We start from the raw sequence: 20,131 nt of genomic DNA, 5'->3' as shown, positions 1-20,131 counted from the left end.
CAACTTCTACCGTGAGTAGAATGGATTTCTCTTTGCATTAAAAACATTGAAAGTTATTATGTTTGCTTTTGCCATTACTTTAGTGATTATTGTAAAAAGGCAGTAAATTGGATTCTGAAAGCAATGTGTACGTTTATGTGTGTACTCATGCAGTATGATAAAGCTGCGATGGTATGTATCATGTTAAATAAAACGTTCAGATTAGGGGATGAAAATTGAAGGTACTGTTGACTGTGTCCTCTTGAATCACAGTTTTCATAGAAGCTGCACGGCTTGCATTTCCCTCCACTGGCCTTCCTTTAGCCCCAGTTCATCAAGGGCCTTGAAGATATGAGTGTCTGAGTATTTAAGGTCAGTGGGACTATTTATGCACTGCTTCAGCAGAGACCTGTCCTTAGGTATCTTGCTGAGACAAAATCTTTGGTCTTACTGTGAGATATGTGGAYCCAAATTTATAACTGTCACTGAAAATTATTTGCAAGAGGAATGATTGGCTTCCCACCACTTCTGGAGCCACGAACTGCTCTTTGGTTGTGGTGAAAAATGGACACAAATGTGCAGCGGAAAGACTTGTCATAGTTTTGCATTGTTGCAAAATTGACAGAGTGCTAGAAATGGACCCATTTCTAGCTTTGGCTTTACTTGTTCAACTTTTATCAAAGAGTAGTATATATTAAATGCTTATGCATGCAAAGAGTGCCAGTTGGAGAAGAGAGGTTAGGTACAGAGTTTTAAGGRAAAAAAACCCAAAAAATTACTAAGCTTCAGAAAGCAATTTTTGAATTAGGAGATAAGCAGTGTTTACCACTGGCTCTCCTCAGTGGGATGCCCTCTTATAAAATGCATGACAATTAATTTAAATGCAGAATCACTGCAAATCTGTTGATCTTCATAATCCATGATTCTTTTTATGATCATCATTAAATGTTTATTGTTGATATTGTTTGTTGTTGAAATTTTAACTGTCTGCAGCGCTAAGGTTATTTACATATCTGCATTATTTTCCTGTGTGAAATTAAGTGTTTATCCTACATTTATGAACAGTGAAAATAAAAATTGAAAACAGCTATTGAGCTTAAAAGAGAAAGTGAATTCAAGTATATATTAGTAAATAGCAAAAATAGCAATATATAGTTGCTTTCTTGAAGTAGGATAAGCAATAAGCACTGTTAGTCATGGGTTATAGGGATTTAGATTTAATTGTAAGTATGTCTGTGTTTTCACAATATAAAGTGACAGAATCTTTGCTTATATCTCTAGTTTTCTTCAAATATTTATTGATTAAGGTAGAAAAAGTGAGTGAGAGAAAGTTAAAGAACAGGCACAATAAGAGCAATTTATGTGCTAAAGTAATTTTTCTGAAGTAAAGCGTTGATGTGAATGGGTAGGTTTCAAAATGTATTGATTGGTCCTCACAGAGGAAATGAATAAAAAATCTAGAGATTTTTCTGCCATACAACTGTTCATCCATTGAAAGATTATTTTGGTAGAGCAAAGCATTTTTGGTAGAGGGAAGAAAATCATATTCTGTATGATAGATATAACTGCAAAGGGAGTGATAAGGGTGGGAGGTCAAGCCTGTAGGGACAATCTTCTGATTGATTTAGCATTATATATAAATCGATGGAGAACTTGATAATTCAAATAGGGGGAGAAGGGTTCAAGTCATCTGATATCATTGCTTTTAGACTCAAAGGATGTTTGATTGTCAATAGTATTTGTGATATTCTTAGGTGTTTTTACAGGAAAGAGAAAATTCACTAATGCACTTTCTGACTCATTCATGACACAATAGCAACCACACAGATATAAATGAATTCTAATAAGTTTGAATTTGCTCAGTTATTTCAGTCTTCCCTAAAGCTTTGGTATTTACATATTAAAAATGAAAAATAGATTTTCTTAAATCTGAAAGTGTCTACATATCTAAAATTATTTTGCTTTTGTTCTCTCTGTGAAGATGCAGCAGATAAGCTTATAAAACAAAAACTATGAATTTGAGAGAAGAATCTGATGAGCATGTGCCTGCAGAAAAGAAAATTGAGAATATTCACAACTGGAAATAGCAGTGAGGTGTCTGTCTCCTGTCTCCTAATTTGTTTATGGAAATTGATTTAGGTTGGAAGAGTAAATTAAAGACATTCATGCTGCTACAGAGCAGTATAGTCAGGCCAGGTTTGATGGTAAGAGGTCATGTCACAAAGGAAGCCTGTAACACTTACACAATCCTAGTGGGGAGGAGGCACCTTTTTACTGCAGGGACCCAACTCTATGCACGGAGGCAAGTCCATTACTTGAAGCTTGGCACATGTTGGCATGGATGTATSTGTGTGTTTGTGAGCTCTCTGCCACGGTAGCCTGATGAAGACAACTTAACCAGTTCTGGAGGTAGGACTCAAATCTAGGTAAACTCCTTGCTGGCGAACAGAGGAGGAGGACAGTCTGTGCCCTCAAACCCTGCTGTCTTACTTCAACTTAACTTTTCTATCCCATGTAAAGAGCAGCTCTCTATTGTTGTGACTTCCCCCATTTAAGTCTTCCAGTATTAAAACCAAGCCTACTTAAAGCAGTTTGAAGTTATCACATACAATTTTAAATCTTTTGTGGGTGGATTTACTTTGCATTACACATCACAAAAGCATCACTGAATTCATTTAGAGGTTTCTTCCAAGGAGGTAGAATGAAATGTCTGAGAGATTGTTTAGTTTTTATATTATTTATTTTTCTAATTGTTTTCTATTTTTAATGGTAATTACTCTATCTTATGTATAGTGTTAATGACTGAAAAACTGAGATGAAATGGAGATCATTTCAGCAAAATACTGGAGAAACTGGTTGAGGAAAGAAACAGTTCTACAGGGAAGAAGTAAAGGTATTTCTTTTGCAAAGGTATTCCTTTTCTCAGGTCTTTTGTCTTAGAGTTAAATAATTGTCTGCATTACTGGCTAACAGGTTACTATAATCCTTTCCCTTTTTTCTGGTCTTCTGCCATTCATGATTCCATAATATCTTTCATGCCGTTGAGAACTGCAGAACATAATGCATTTTGGGGTCATCCATGCAGTAGAAAATGATTTATAGTTGCAGAATACCTCAGTTCTTGGCTGTGATGTTATCATAGGATAACAGAATGGGTAACAAATACACTGCAATACCAAAACTTAAGCCCGATGCTGAACATTGCTAGAAACTAGGGCTTTCAGTCTTTTACAAAGATGGCTTTGTAGGAAGAAGTTTTAACCTTGGTGCTTTGTGATGTGCCACTTGGTACAGAATTCATTTCAATTAAAGAAATATGGGCATTTTAGAGTATAATAACTCTATAATAATTTTTCATATTCCTAATGAGTGTGAAGAAATTCAGTCATGATGTTAGGAAAGGGGTGTTCTTGACACAGATTTTATTCTGAAGTTGTTTTTCTGGCTTTACATCTCTTCCTAGATCAGCTGCTGTTCTTAAGAAAGTGAAACTTTTTAAATGAAACTTTTTTTTTCTTTTACAGTATTTTTAACAATATGGCAAACTGTTCATTCTGTAAGAGCAATGCTCATAGTTACAATAATTTTCTGTTTATCAGTATGTTAACTTGGAGACATAACATGGAGAATGGAAGAAGAAAAAGAATACCATTCTAGCAGGACATCTGTTAACTACCAAACTCCAAGATGCTTTTTCATACATATACACAATAAATGAAGCACATAACTGCAGGAGGAATCTTTCTACATGGTCTATATTTCTACATGGTCTAGAGACTACACAGTAAATAGAAACCACTGCATTCTAGGTGATGCATTAAGTACAGTACTAATAAAGAAATATCCTAGTATTGCAAGCAAATAATAGAGATCCAAATAAAAAGCAAGATAAAACATAAATAATCTTGTTGCTAGGACTACCCAAACTGCTGGGGCAAAGGAAGAGGAATGTTACAATATACAGGCAGAAAAGGGCTCGAATACTGCCACTTATAAAGTATGGAGCTGTCAAAGCAGCTGGTGGTGGTGTTCCGGATGTGGGTCTGGTTTGGAAAATCCCAAAATATGCTGATATATTTAAAATAAAGCACATTTTCAGTTTTGTAGCTTTCAAAAGTATTGGCAGTCCAAGAGAAACTCTATATCAGTATCAGTGTCATTCAGGACATCAGGATGAAATGTTACCATATCCTTTCTGAGTTCTGTTTAGTAGTATTCCCAGTTTATTACRAAGTTGCCTGGCACAAAGGAGTACAGTAAGCTGCACAGGCCAGAAACTAAAGGACATAAGAGAAACTTTTTTCACTTAAATTGTTTTTTTATGATGGAGTAAGTAGTGTTTTTGTGTTTTTATGTAGTGTTTCTATTTCCTACTTTGAAAGGTAGCTCTGCTCTGAGTGCAGAGGTCCTATCTCAAAGAAAGGAGTATGACAGAGCTTGTTTTTGCTTTTCTTTGGCCATTTTAAAAGAGTGATTAAAAATGAATGATCCCAAAGGCAGATTTTATAGCCTTCCCTTTTGCATTTTTAATGTTAATTGAACAGATTCGGTGTGAATGAAAAGTTACTCCTAAATAAACAGAAGGTTACATTTTCTGGAAGGAAAWAAAAGGCCTTATCTTTCTTATTGCAATGGGAAAATGTTAGATGAAGCTTTCTACTTGTTTATCCTCCTCTGTCAGTATTGAGGAATGTAGCGTCATTCTGTCAATTGGATCTTTCTGGTTCTCCATTAGTGATAGCATTTCTTTATGCCATTTTAACTGGCTGCTGTTGTTGTTGATACCATATATATATCAAAGAGGTCTTGTCCGGGTTTCTAAAGCTGCTCATAGCTTAGCTACTGTCACRTTCATTGAAAGGTCAATGCCCATCGCTAGTAGACTTAGGATACCAGGATTTATCATCTGTTTACTAATTGAAAAAAATGCATTCAGTTGCATTTTCAACTGAATTGTTCAAAATTCATGCTGTTTCCACCATGATCATTGTAAATATTGACAAACTGAATTAATCTCCTTCTTTCATAACCTCCCATCTTCTCTTATATCTATAAGAAGCTGCTCAGGCAACTTATATTTCAAGTCCAAATCCTATCACTATGGGCATTAGCATCCTATTATTTTTCTGGTTTTTAAGTGAGTTTATTTCTTATCTTTTATTTCAGATTGTAATTCTTAATGTCCAGAACTTTCCTGTGTATTTTTACAGCACAGAGTCCAGCTGGATATGGGGGTTAGTCTAAGGCAATCATCATGGTGAAAGGAAAGATGAAGGCTGAAAGGCTYTGGGTTTTTTTGAGTGAAGGCACTGTTGGGAATATAGCTCCTGATTTTTTTTTTTTTTTTGATAGTTGTGAAAACTTCAGCCCAGATCGTGTGCATTACAGAATTGTGTTCAGTCATATGCCACTATTAAAATGTCAGTGAATTAATTCTGAATATTTCTTAAGACAAAGGACTGTTGYACACTAGCTAGTTACTGTTATACTATAAACCTATTTCATCTATTAAAAAAAAAGTTCTATGAACAGACCCTCAATAAGTGAAGGTACTTTTTCTCATGCAGTGTGTGCATACACAGGATTTGAGGAAAAAAGTCTAGATCCAACTGAGATCTAAGAACTCTTAACTTTATTTTGCAGTGCTGCATATTTCTCCTTGTTACTTAACCCTCGAATTGCAAGATTTGCTTGTTAGATGCTTCTGTTTGTTTTGATCCCTGAATTTGATGACTAAACACAGTAACTAGCATTGGACTACGTTAGATCAGTCTTGGAAAATTTTAAAGCATGTTGTTAGGATGGAATCCCTCCCATRTAAATTTTGGTTAAGTTTAATTTGACATTGCTATCTTTTCACCAGCTGCGCATTAAAGGGTATTAAAAAAGCCTCATGATCCTGGCCGTTGGGTGTCTGGGGAGAACAAATAACAAGGGATTAAAGGAAAGAATGTGTTGTAMGAATTTGGCAGGAAAATCTATAGCAAAAGGATTAATTAACTGTACCTGAAGAAGAAGTGACTGAATGTGTCTTTTTGATTGAAAGGCACAAGAGGTTTTAATGTGGTTTTACCTATTGGGACCTATAAGGTCAGTTTAGTACTGAAATTCAAATGTAATTTCACTGGAAAGTAATAATAGTTAGAAATGGGTAAAAGTGACATTGAATTCATGCTATCTCTTGTCCAATTACTGTTTTTTTAGCTTAGTAAATTGCAAGCAAATTTGGATTCTATGATCTCTGCCTCTGATTAAATACAATGTAGGCAGCTAAACTACTTTTTTTCCTGAGGCATCTCAACTTTGCTGTCGGTCTGCAATTGCAAGGCACTGTTGCCTGCCTAGAGAGATAGCTTAGAAGTCTCAGCAAGTCGATGTRAAGTAAAGCAATGTGATGTAAAATGGTAAATGTTTCTATATGAGAAGAATGACTATGAACATACAAGGAGACAGGGATCTATATATCAAAGTATTCAGACTSGATTAAAATTTTTTCTGGTCTGGTGCATTGATAATGCAACATGAAGTTGTGTTGATTTTCAACTCTACTGAAGGTGCTGGTCTGTTAGTTGAAAAGATGATCAAGGACTTACTAAGTTGTTGTCTTATGATCTTCAAATAAGTTATGAAATCAAAATATGTTTGGAACKTACAAATAACTACTTTACTTTTAAATAAACAGAACTCTGTTTATTTAGTAACAACTAATGATGATTTTGGAGTAACTTGAAGCTTGACAGAGCTACTTATTTTATGAAGCTAGGAAAGCACAGCACAAGATGTGATTGTCCGGATATCTTTTCCACCCATCTTTTAATTATGTATTTTTGTTATGTATTACATTTTCCTAGCAAGGTCCAAYGCCACTTGTTTTTACTTCATTTGCTTTTACTTACCTGGACAAAAATAAGGCTCTCAGTGAATAGTAGATATGGAGCAGGGGGAGAATCTTTAGTTCAATCGTGTGGAAGTTGCATCTCTTGGCAAGAACATAATCCATCTCCTGTCAAATAACAGGTGGTGAAGCACAAGCAGTGTCAGAAGAATTCTCCAAATTAGCTCTGCAGACGCTGGACCTAGCCATGCAGACCTAGCATTTCCCTCTGGACTGCACAATCCTACTTGTATCCTGCTCTATACTTCAGATTAAGAAAGTCTGCTCCCCTGCTTGCTTAGACAGCTGACTTGATTAGAAAGAATCCCAAGGTTGCCCATGTTGTAAGAGAAAATTGCCAGATAAAAAAGTACACAAAGCCTYGCACAGCTTATCTCTAGATTTGTAAACTCTCTGGGCGAGACTCATTTCCAGAACTCAAGTTCTTGAGGTGTCCTTAGAGCAAGACCTGTCCTGAACCTGGTGGTGCAGCTGGTCGGGTCTGTCCTGCCTGCCCTGTGCACGAGCGTTGCAGTTARGTGGGTGCTGGCTCTTCCTTAGSGGGGTCCAGGGTTGTCCTGGGTGAMAACCACCTCTTCAGAACCCGTGGGATTCCCTCTGGAGCATAAGGAGCMCTTGCAMTGGTGGATACCCTACACTGTCAGGCAGTCTGGGGCACTAGGTCACAGTGGGTTTAGTGGGRGTAGAAAGTATAACCATTTAAAAAAAAAATGCCCCTGGGAACCTTGAAATAACAGCTAATACAGACCAAATYGTCTGCCTTCATTGTTTCGGCTCCAATAAATAGCGAGTGTTGGATTTTAGGTAGGTATGGTATTTTCTGTGTGACATGGTAGGTTAGTGAGAAGGTGGATTGATTTTTGTTGTGTCTTTTCCTCTGAATTTCAGGCAATTTTTGAGTGTGCGGAGAAAGCATTTGAAAGAAAAATCTTGACAAGCAGGGCTGAATAGTGAMTCTACCTCCATAGCACACACAAGATCACGTTAAGATGTCTCAGATTTGATTTGCCCAACCCACTGGAATACAAGGGTTAATCGTCTGTGGAGCTGTGGCATGTGGGTTAATTGGAACAGATTAGGTCACCATSATTAGTGGTGCCTGGGGAGCATAGCACAGTGATTCACTCTTTAAAATGGCCTGTGGCTGCTAGAATGAGGACAGCCTGGGCAGGCAATACAAATGGTAAAGGCTGAGGAAAGGGAATGTAAGCAAAGGATTTTCTAGGCTTTCTAAAACTGTTGGTAAATTTCTTTTTAACTCGAACTATAGCTGAAGAAGAACTAGAAGATGTAGAGAGGTGGGAATCTAGAATATCATAATTTGTTAAAGTTTTAAGGGTTTTTTTTTTGGTTTGTTTTTGGAAATGTACTAATSTTGATACCAAAATAACTAATGCTGGAACATAATGGAAATTTATTTTTGTTGTCTGTTCTTCTCTAAGCAGACTCTAAGACTCTAAGCAGAAATGGAAGAATATTTCAGGTATTTGTGAAATAAGAGTCAAAATCATGTTCTTCACCAAGGAAAACAGTGGGCAAGAAGAGAAATTTTTGCTTAGTTACTGCTGGCATTTTATCATGGGTTGTAATAAATGGTTGATTCCTCAGAAATGAAGAACATGATCCTTAACCACCTTTCCTATTTCTTAAGAAGAGCAGAGGTATTGTGTCCATCTGAATCTGTTGTGCATTTCTGTYGTACCTCACGTGCTGATGCAGGCTCTGAGATTCTGTTTTATCTCAGGGATCTGAGTTTGTCTCATGAAGATCAACACTTTTGTCTACCACTTTGAATGGCTTATTCTGTTTTTTAATCATATGCAACTGTCTCAKTGGCAAGCAGCTTATTATTTCTAACAAAGTCCCAAATGAATACATTATTTTCATTGTGTATGTCAAAATCATGTAGTCATTGAATTAATAGTAGGAGTGTTCATTTCTCCTGCCTCCATGCTTATTATTATGAGTTTGGAGTCACTTGTAAGATCCAGGCATAAAAGAATAATTCAAAGATTTTCTTCTAATCAATCTGTATATGCTGCAATAGTGAGGAAATAATGCAGAAGTATTCATCAGGTATTTCTGAATAGAACTGCTATTTTTTTCCTCCTTGGTGCGCTCTTAAGTAATTCTGAGCTTCTGAGATATGCTCAAAACAATTAAATATTTATGCTTCCAAAACTCATTTTTTAAAGGACATATCTGTTTACAAGAACCAGATTTACTTTGGTTCTATGGCTTGCCTTACAGGTTGTAGATATATCTTATCTTCAGTAGGGGAAAAATACATGTATTTTATGTGTTTGTGAAGACTTGGTTCTRCTGAGAAAGCAAATGGAAATCTGACTAATTTTGTATTCTTTTTCTATATATAAGTCCCAGTATTTGTAATAATTTCTATTTTGTTTTTTATTAAGTCTGAAATTGGAAGCTTTTTTAAAATAACACAACTTCAGCCTTTGTTTATTTATTTGCCTTTTCTCCTAACAGCAGCAAAAGTAAAGTACAAGCCCTGCTTTTCAGCAGGAACCCAACTGGAAGTTTTGCAAGTGAAAAACTAAAGTGAAATGTGTGGCTGCTGCCTTGGCTGCATCCGGCCACAGCCTCCTGCTTGTATGAGTCGCTTCAGTTTAGGGAAGAAGATGAACTTTCCCTTTTTCTTGCAATTCTGGACGTTCTGCTGTCCAGTGCCAGAGCGGTAACCTGGAACACTGTCCATGCTGCACATGCAGGTTCATTATTGCTTGTACAGTGGCTCGGATGTACGCAGCATGTTTGGGGGTATGTGGCACGTGACTGATCCTCCCAAAATGACAAAGAGAATCATGGAAGTCTGGGGCACTGTGGTAGCCCGGCTGTTAGGGGGCAGGCAGGTGAGGTTGTACATCCAGTCTGCCACGTGCTAGCTCTGCTGCTGGTCTTGAATGTCTACAGTGTCAAATATGGTTAACTTATTTATGCAATTTCCTTTTTTATCTGCTTTATTATTGTACTTTGTTTCTAAGGAGGAAGAAGGTGCCTTTATCAAGTATTGATAGGTAACAGCCACAGTGTGCTGCTGTTTGACTTAAGAAGCTGAAATCGTTGATTTTACCCCACAGACTCCTGTCAGMCAAGCCTTCTATATTTCTCATCTCCTGTAGTCCCCATTTTCACTTTCTTTTTTTCCACAAGGAAAAAATAGCAGAACTTTTAAAAGACTAGATACTCTTCTCCTGTAATAATTGATGATGAGATTCTATATTGCATGAGAAAATTATGTCTGCCCTCCTGATAAATAAGTTGTAAGGATTAGTGCATCTATTTTATAAAGTATTATCTTAGGAAAAATGTTACATAGTTATTTGTTGATTTCACATTATTAACACTCCTACGCTAATTATTTTGACTAATAAAGCAGAAAGAGGAGAACACATAAAATCTAGGAACTGGAGAACAGGAGCTTAGTATTTTATAGCTTTACATATGATTCATATCTGTGCAAAAGGACTGTATAAAACTACTGCCCCCTCAGGAGGACAGGATTTTTGTATCCTCTTTGTACAGGCAATAAATCACTAAGTCAGAAAGGAATCCAGGCCAGAGAGCAGATTCATCATCCGTGTAGTTCTGTTTACTCAGAAGGACTAACATAGTTTTGAATGTAGTCTGTAATCTTTCACTGGTCCTTAAAAGTAGATAGATATTTAAAAYCCAGCAAAACTACTCCTCAGAAGTCATGTGAAGAGTAATGTAACTTAAGTTACACTAGAGATGAGTTTGGCCTATCCTACTGGTGTCTATTCTGTTTTTATTCACTAAAATTTTAAGTCTCTAGTAAYGTGTTCCTCTTGGATTGCTCAGTCACCAGCTCTCCGGGTCTTAACAACTGCAGGAGTGGATCAGTCAGGATCTGTGATAGGATCATCTCTCTTAAAACTTTGATGTGCAAATAAAATACTAAACTAAAAATACTAAATTGTAGTGAACTACTATACTGTGAAAAGTGCTGCTGATGTGGAGCTTCTGGATCATCTTCTTTCCCAGACAGCTTTTAATGTATTTCCCCTGCAAATCAGTTAACGTCTGGTGGGATTCAATTACCTGTCCATAAAAATGGAGATGATAATACCTATATAAAAAATAATTGTTACTCAGAATGGTCATATTATGGGAACAACTGTAAGGATACRGTAGATTCTTACTATGGTAAGAACAGTTTTAACTCTTCACAGCAAATCTCAGTAAAGATGGTAGTGATGTACATTTGAGAGAGAGGAGAAAAAAAAAATAAAAGATAACCTTGCCATGTTCTTTTCAAATTCAACAAGCAGTGTAGTTAAAGGGATTCCCTGAGAAGTGGCCTGTTCATATCTGCTTTAGCATGCCTTCGCTTTCTCAGACACTTTTATTTCTTTAGAGTACAGTCTGAATGATGACTCAGGCAACTGTTGTGGTGCAGTCAGCAAATCAAAAGGTATCTATTTTAAATATTCTTATTTGGAGTTTTGTTGTTAATATTCTAATTTTAGCARTAGAAGAATTTAGGTGTTGTAGGTGCTGGTGCAAGGGAAAAATAATAATAATAATAAAAAAAGATCTAAAATTGTCATCATGGTAAACTTCAATGTCATTTCTCTCCTCATGGACTAATTTGCATCCAAAACATTAAAAGGAAATCACACTAACAGAAGTTCAAGCTGAATAAAACCAAGTAGAGAACATGGTAAATTCTTTCATCTAAAGAAAGAAGGAAAGATGAAATGGAAGTGGTAGTTCTTCCAGCTCTCATTTGGAGAATATTCTTCATCCATCAGTTCCAGGCAAAAGGTTGGTGTTGTATYTTGAGGGGACTTATTTTTCTCTTTTACAAATATATATTCACATATATAATAGTAAGCAGTAACATCTTGTCATGAAATAATGCATGTAGTTATTTAGTAAATGCTCGTAGTTGTTATTCACTTCACCTGATTTGCCAAGGGTTGTGTTTACTAAGGAAGAATTAATACTTGCTATTAAATTTCAATGAACAAAGAAAAATAATTTTTTTGAAGTAGAGACAAAATTGTGGATTAAGAGGGTGAAAAATGAGAACTGGTATTTTGTATCAGTATATTTTGAAGCTAACAAAAAATATTCTAGCTTACAAATATCTAAGGAAAATAGAGAAAATGCAATTGTGGAGAGATGGCATAAATATGTTGTGGAAATGTACGGTGAGAAATAAATAGCACTGCTCAAAAAATGTGCCCGGCTAAATCAGGGTAGCCTAGGGGTATATTTTCTACTGAGGATATGGAGGTATTGAACTGAAGGTACCACCGAGTAACTGTATTCCAGAAAAAAATAAAAATCTTACTCTAAACTGGGGCTGACAGTTCAATCAGTTTTGGCAGATCAGATGCCAAGGACTAGCTCTTAACTTAAATTGCGACAAAAAGATTGAGGTTCCTATTATCTCCTATTTCTCTTGCAAAGCATGATTGGTGAAAGTTAGCAGAGTTTGTCTTGCAACCATTCTTCAAATCATGGGTAACTGAAAGAAAAATGGGCATGAGCAAGCCTGTAAAGAAAGAATTTATTTCATTTCATTGAGGGTGAAATCCCTCAATATTTTTCAAATTTTCTATGAGCAAAGAAAATGATCTGAAATGCAGAATATGCGTTTCCATGAAGTTTGTCCTTGGAAAATAAAATACATGATTGCCACCATGAAAGAGTCACTAACCCCTTGAGATGCGAGGAGCTGCACTCAAATGCCCACGTGGATTTCCTTGCCACTAGGAATGACTGGCCAGGCTCAGCCTCATTCTCTTGAGGATCTGAAATGTTGCTTGGATAAATTTGCGCTTTCTTGCAGGCCAAGGGCATGGTTAATTTAAAACTCTCACTTGACTCAAAAGATTTATCATTTTGTAACCATCTTTGTCAGTGACTCATTTTGCCAAGTGCCAGTTTTTTAACCAGATGATTTGCTTCGGCTCTGGAAGAGGGCATCATTTGTTTGCTTCCTGGCTTATGTACATTACTCTTTTGCCAGAATTACATCCATATATTATTCTTGGACTCTCTCTGCATTGATTTTGCTGTTTCATCTGTTCCTGACTAATTCCATAATTTCTTCTTTTTTGGCTAAGTTCTCCTTGTCCTCAGAGATGTAATACATGGTAGGAGTAGTTTTAACAGCTTAGATTAATAGTTTAAGCAGTTAAGGTATTATAAAAGAACTGCATGTTGCTTGTTCTCTTGTAGGTTACTCTAAACTAGGTATGCTTTTCAGTGTATCATCACTAAAGATAAAGCTTTTTTTTAGCAGGGCTGAGAATCACAGCTGCTTGGACATCAATGCCTGATGTGTTGAGCACTCGTCAGACCTCACCTAGAGCATTTGGCCCATTGTGTATAAATCATGGGGAAGGTGATTGCGTTGTGCCTTTCTGGATGCAGAGAGGGTTTCCTTTCTCTTTGCACTGAAAAGTGCCAAATGATGGATCCTGTGTTAGGGACGGCTCTCTCCAATGTTCCATGGAGAAACAGGACTCTGAGAATGGCTTTTCTTGTGATTTGTCTCAGCTTTCCAAGGTGCCAAGGACTGTTTGAAGTAGCAATTACTGTCCTGTGTGTGTATAAGATACGCTGTCTTTCTTCATATGCAATCAAAGTACAAGCAGGCAGAATGATAAAAGATATATATATATATATAGGTTATGAAGAAAATCAGAAAAATTGGAGACTCATTTGATTGAGATACATGTAAGAAAGATTGTTTCCAGATCCTGATAGAAGCTTTTGAGCCTGATCAGAGAAGCAGCCTAAAAGAGCAAGTCAGCTACGATTGACTTGTATGTGGCTGCTGTACAAGTGTCAATGGCAAAGAATAGATATCTGATTCTAATGGTGATGTTAACAGTAATAACGTGCCTTCTTGCTCCTTCTTTTAAAAAAAAAAAAAAAAGCAAGAGAGAGAAAATGTGACACTGAAATAAAAKCATGAGAATAATGCATTAAGAGGGACACTTGAAAAACAACCCTGAAATAGCAAGGAAGCTCAAAAACATCCCGTGTTCCCTGTCTCAGCTGCAAGTTAGCTGGTTCAGCCATGATTCAGAGCCATGTTCCAGGTAGTAACAGCTACTTATTTGGGAGTAAATACATGAATAGCTACTTATCAAAAATCAGTTTTTCCATGCAAATACTCTATTTGCCTGGAATATTCCATGCTTTCCTAACTGTTTGGATGTACAGTTCCAGATCAAGTGGTAGGACAATGGRAAGGGGTGGTAGAGTTAGATTTTTAATGCAAAAGTTAACGTATTTCAATTCTTAAGGAAATACATAGAATTTCAATATTTACTTTGGTCAAAAAATCCAAAGTTTTATAACAGCTTGGGATGTATACAGCAAAGGGTGAAGGTGAAGCTATCTCTTATCATTCTTAGTTTGGACTTATTTTTTTCTTTTCAGACAAAGCCAGGGTTTATTGGGCTTTTAAGCAGCTTTCCAAACCCTTATGTGAACAAATTTGATTCCTATCTRTTTGCTTGTAGACTGACAGATTGATGTGAAATTCCTACTAAAATAAGAACTTTTGTGCAATAGACTGTAATTTGGATGGAAAGATAACCTGTAATGAATTGGGATTTTTTATTAACTTTTCTTCTTGAAAAGTGGCACCTCAAAATGTTACTCCAGATCTTTCATAAAAATAAATTTTCTGTATATATGACTTCAGGTGTACATGTCTGAACAGTCTATATGGCCGGCTAGTGTGATGCAGTGATATGATTGAGGTATTAAAGCATTTTTTTCTGGGGGCAAGGGTCTGAAGTTCCAGATTTTTTCAGGTGTGTAACTCCCATATCTGTTGACACAGTGTAGTCTTTCCTGTTTTGTTTTATGTAAATACTTCAGTATTTGGTAAATTAGGGAAAGGCTGATAATTTTACTGTCTTAAAAGACTCACATTCAAAACTTTTAAAAGTTTGTTCTATATAAGTTCTGACAGTTTTTTCAGTTCAATGCTTTCTGATCTTTATTCCCCATAAATKTTCCATAGTTGTCACTTTTAAATTGAAAACAATTTGCTTTGATAGCTTTTTTCAGTGCAAGATAGTAATATACAATACATRTATCTGTTTGTATTTTAAAGGCATTGGGAAATAACACACTGTTTTCATTTATTTTTCATATGAGATTCCTTTGAAAATTTCATAAATGCTTCCTGGGAAGGATTTTAATAGGGAATCAGGGCATCCTTCTACAAAATATATCTCTGAACTAAACTTTCATATATGGTTCCTCTCAAGTTAAGTAGCTGACTCTTTCAGTTTTCTATTAATTTTTAAATTCAAAAGTGGGATATAGTGGACTAAAACCAATCTACTAGGTGACATTCATTACTGACCTGTTAAACTTACAACTCTGCTGACCTATTCAGAATGTTGCTGCCCTGTTAAAGGTTAAGCACGTGCTGCTTATAAGTAATCTTACCATTTCTGTGTTTAGTTTTACCATCTTTATAAAATGACTGCACAATTCAGGCCAAAGTTTAAAAAAAGGACAGGGAGGAGGGATCAGGATTAGCATGGGAAGGATGTCTGAATGAAGTCATAAATATGGATTTAATGAGAGTGAAAATGCCTTCGGTTAATTGGAACATCTTGTATCCTGTCAAAATCACCCCACGTTCAGACGCTTCTCTGAAAGATTGTCACTGCAGCTGAGAAGGAAAATTGTTCCTAGTGCTGAGTCAGAGAAAAATAATGTTAAACTTTCATAATATTTTGAAAAGTAAAATCTTCGAGTTGCTCTTCCAGTCATTTTATACTGTATCAAAAATTTGGAGTCAAACTCATCTATCAGCTCACTGAGTACTACATRGAAAATTACTTTCTTCTGACTAAATATTTTAGGAAAGACTTAGATGTTGAAAGACAGATGAGTACATGTTTAAACGCCATGGAAATCTCCCAGATAAATAATAAAATAAATGGAAATGAAAAAATCTAGAACATAATTCTGCATTTTTTTTTGAAGTAATATCAGTTTTGGTTAGAGGATCTCTGACTTCACATAGGAGAGGCTTTTAATTCATTCAAACAGGTCTAAGCTGGGAAAGTGTAAGGTGTCTGCAGTTTGAGCTGTGAAGGCAGGAGTGATTTGAGTAACCAAATTGTAGGAAGATGAATTAATTTTAAGAGATTGGAGGATAGAAGCAGTTGCTTCRTTTTGTCATGCAGGACAAATTACAAAATTACTTGTGCACTGATGGAAATCTTTCAGTTTTGCTTTTTGAGGTCAGTGTCTTTAAGTAGACATTAGTGAGAACAATATCAGTTTTAAATAATTCCTAGTTATGTGATATCATGCTTTAAGAATGTGCTTTGGACACCTTTTTAGATGTTTTGATTTGACTTTGGCTTCATGCCAATTTTTATTTTAGTGCTTTAAAATTTAAAAATAGTATAAGTTATTCAGCAGCTACAAATAAAGGAAGCTAGAATAAGATTTCTAGAGATTTGTTTTAGTGTTCATTTTAATGCAACATATATGGCTAAATCCTTTAGTAATCTTTGGAAATTTTAAACCCAAAAGAGACAAGAATTAGACTTTGAGCCGTTTCTATTATTTTGGCATAGACTGGAATGACTCATGCAAATGCTACGCATAAAGGAGATTGTATAACATCTGGAATAAATATGCTTCCCAGCAGATGTGGACTTGATTTATAGATTGCTTCAATTTTTAATRTAATGCTAAATCTATTTTGATCTAGTCCTTGTAGATTCAAGTGGTTTTGAGACTAAYTATATTAAGTTTTGGAGATTAGAAGAAACTGGGAAAGTATCTGAGGATTGARCTGAGAAATAAATACCCATCTATATCATGCCATTTATTATGAATGATAGGCTCATTTTTTTCTAGATTTCATTTCATATATTCAAAATATTTATGGCCAGTAAATTAGCTGTTGAAATAATAATTGCCCTTCTTTAGTAGTTTTGTACCAGAAGATGGAGCTGAAGAGCCTTGGATTCAGAATCTCTGAAGCACAAGGAAGTTGAATTTACGAGATGATGAGATCAAACAAGGGAAATTATGATTGAAGCTATTTCATCAYTTTACAGCTCTGTAACCTTAAAAACATAGTAGAAGTAGGAATAGAAACAAAAGCTAGATAAACTTATCCTTAAATAGTTAATGAAAAAAATACATTTTTAATTAGGATGTATTGGTAATATGGCAATATTTAGGCAATGGAAATCTTTTTACCCCAATCTGAGAACTACGTATATAATAACTTTAAATTCTGATAAGCACCAATTAGTTTCAGGAGCTATTTGCCATCTTAATTTTTGAGTCTTTTCCCTGCATTTTATGAAAGATYGCATGTTTGGATTCTCAGATGGGTRGAGCTCATAATCACTATTTTTTGCWTGTRCTCCTTTATACCTGTGTTACAGAGCTATTCTAATGAAGCACTTGCACATGAATTCCATTTTCAGAGTTTCCTAACAAAATATGAATRTGTGTACCTTATTAATATGTCACACAGATGACAGCGTGCTTTACTAATACAGTGCTTTATTTACTAACATAATACTTCTGCCTCCTTCCGCCCCATACACTGAGAATCCTGTTGCTAAGCATCTTAATAATCCTGCAAAAATAATCCTACAGGAAGGTTCTATGATTTCCTTTGATTTTTTTTCTGTACAGCAGCAGTCTCCAGTGTATACAGAATGGTGCTACTACTTACCTACTTATGGTAAATATGACTTACTGAGCAATGGATGACACATCAATGATCAGAACTACGTTAAATCTTTCATAGTAAGTTTTCTTGCTTTCCTATTTTCAAGACAAATGCTTGRCAAATACTTTCAGGATAATGAAGTATTATTTTGATCCTTAATTTAAAAAAAAAAAAAGTATATTCTGACATTTACTTTTATGCAMAATCTCTGATGATTTATTAAGAACTCTTCAGGGAGCTTGGAATTACTGGGTTTTAAGTCCTTGGTGAGTGGCTAAACATCTCGAATTCTTGAAATGCCCTTATTGTTCTTGTAGTCTGTGTCTCTGGTAAAAACAGAAGTCCTTTCTTCCCTGATCCTTCTATCTAGTCTCTCACTTTCTGCATTTTGCATCTGCTCTTCCTGCTTTCAGCTGCCACATGAGTCCTGCTGCTTCACTCCTTGGCAAATACTCAAGTCCTTCCTGCCCACCTTGTTTCTTCCCTTGACTCCCAAATTGCAGACTGTCGAAGCTGAGGCCTGCACATCTACCGGTGCCAGTAACCCTTCATGGGCAATAATCAGGCAAGTTCCACTAATGGATAACGCTTTTCCAGAGTGCTTACCCTCTTTCTCCTAGGAAAAGCTAAGAGTACAGGGCAGTAGTACAGAAGCCAGGACTTGAAACTCTTTGACATTTTCCATGCTGCTAGTCAGAAGATGCTTGAGATTATGCCTTGAAAGTTCAGTGTTAGCAAGCTCACAAGAAATACCCAAGAAAGGTCCACCTCTCTCAGTAACAAGTAACAAATGAGTATTTTAAGACACTAAGAAACAAGTGAATGGGGAAGAGCTCCCAGGTGACAAAATTGAGCATTCTAAGTGATATTAAGAGGAGAAATGGAAACAATATTACTAGGTCTTTATGTCTTAGTCTTTTTCTAGTCTCAGTAAACAGGTACTTCACAATGCACGGATGTATCTTTAAGATACCAAAACGTGTACCATACTAAATGAGAGATCGAATTTATGTTAGTCATATTCTGTAACCAACTGGTTTATGAAAAGACTGATATTTTTGAGTCACTTTGCAAAATATCTTGAGTAACTGACATTCTATTATACTATCTGTTTCATCCAGTTATTTCTTGAGGTGCCTAAATRTCTCAAGTATTTCTTTGAATGATTATTACATTGCTGTTAATCATATACATTTGTATATAAGGTCATATTTTTATGAATGTTCTGYTGTACTATTTTTATTTAAAAAAAGCTTCCGTAGAAAAATGAATTAGGATACTAATAAATAGATGACAGAGCATGAAAATAATCTKACTTACAATTTTATTTCTATCACTTTACTGTCCAAGACTTGAAACAGACAAAGCACTTTATGGTTTTTTTTTTCTTAAGATTTTTTCTACTTACTGTTTCTTTGAGTATTTATCATTTTGGTTATTTCTCTCCACTGTTTATCTGAGATTGAAAAGAAAACATTGTTTGTGTGATAGTGTTAGTCTTCTAGGTCCTAGTACCTCTGGCTTCTTTTAGAGCAACCTTCCCATAAAGTCACTGTTCTTCTTTAGCTAGAGGCTGTTGTTTCACATTTTGCTGCTAAGATTATGAGCACAGAACATGACCTGCTCCAGAGGGAGTCAGAATGTCCTTTTAATCATGGTCTGGACTGTTTCAGAGCATGCTGTAATAACAAGTTTCCAGATCTGGCAGCCTTGCCATGAGAGGAACAGTGTCGTCTTCCTCCTTTACCAGTTTTATAGATGCCTGATCAAGTTTATCCAAGCTCTGAGACAGATCTGTCGTAACTGGAGTTAGTTTAGCAAAAAATCCTAGTGATATTCTTTTCTATACTCATTTCTATACGTGGTCCATCACTACAACTTTTCTTGTCTTTCCGCACACCAGTCATCTCCACAGCTTGATCTCAGTTGGCACAAGGACTCCATCCTGTCCTTGGAAAGAAGAGACCCGTGCACTTCCTAGTCCACACACACTAGGACTCTGGTTCCAGAGTTATGCCTACTTTTAGTATTCCCGATGGCATCGTGCCAGACTGTCAGTATGTGATCTCATGGGTTTGCTTTGTGTACAGAGAGAATTAATACTTCCAACCTGTGGGGCTGAACTGATTGCTACAGTAAAATGTTTCTGTGCCTTGTTCCTTTGAGGGAAAAAAAAAATCATTGCACTGATGGAATCTGCTTAGAACCTCTAACGGGGTTTTCTTTCAGAGCCTTAGTACCTTTGTCCTGTGAACCTATGTGCACTAAAGTTTAAGACTACCTTTTATGGGAAACTAAGCAAGAATCTGGTCATAATTTTCTAGTTTATAGCTTTCGTCRGTTGAACTACACTTTTATTGGAGGATATTATTCCTAGGGCTATTACTCTAAAAATTTAAAATAAGACCACAATTAGCCCATGCCCTCATTATAACCAACAGTTGCATTTACTGGTTTGCATTTTTGTAGCTGAGACTAAATTGAGAGAGGGAGGAAAAAAAAAAAAAAAAGATCTCAAA

Source organism: Nothoprocta perdicaria, unplaced genomic scaffold (genome assembly GCF_003342845.1).
Source record: "Nothoprocta perdicaria isolate Ctin4 unplaced genomic scaffold, notPer1 scaffold_149, whole genome shotgun sequence".
NCBI classification, from domain to species: Eukaryota; Metazoa; Chordata; class Aves; order Tinamiformes; family Tinamidae; genus Nothoprocta; species Nothoprocta perdicaria.
This window is presented reverse-complemented; position numbering follows the sequence as displayed.